Consider the following 341-nt stretch of genomic DNA (forward strand, 5'->3'; position numbering starts at 1 on the left):
ACTGAACCCCCACACCAATAGCGCACACCCGCCGGCGCCAGCTCCTGGGTCCTTGTCCCAAATTCGGGGCCCTCCCCCGACGTCCACAGTGCACCGTAAGCAGACCCGACGCGCCCGACGCGTCCTCAGGCTGACCCAGCAGCAGGACGCTCGCGCCCGGAGGGAAAGTCCCAGGAGTGTGCAGTGTAGGGCCTTGGCCCCGCCCAGGGCACTCTCCAGCGCGGGGTCCTAACCGGTGCCCTCCCCGCAACAACCAGCGCGGCACCCACAGTGCGCCATCCCCTGCAGGCCGCCAGGCACACCCGCGGCTCGGCCTCTACGACGCAGGTCCGAACGCAGCC

Source organism: Myotis davidii, unplaced genomic scaffold (assembly GCF_000327345.1).
Source record: "Myotis davidii unplaced genomic scaffold, ASM32734v1 scaffold820, whole genome shotgun sequence".
Classification (NCBI taxonomy): Eukaryota; Metazoa; Chordata; class Mammalia; order Chiroptera; family Vespertilionidae; genus Myotis; species Myotis davidii.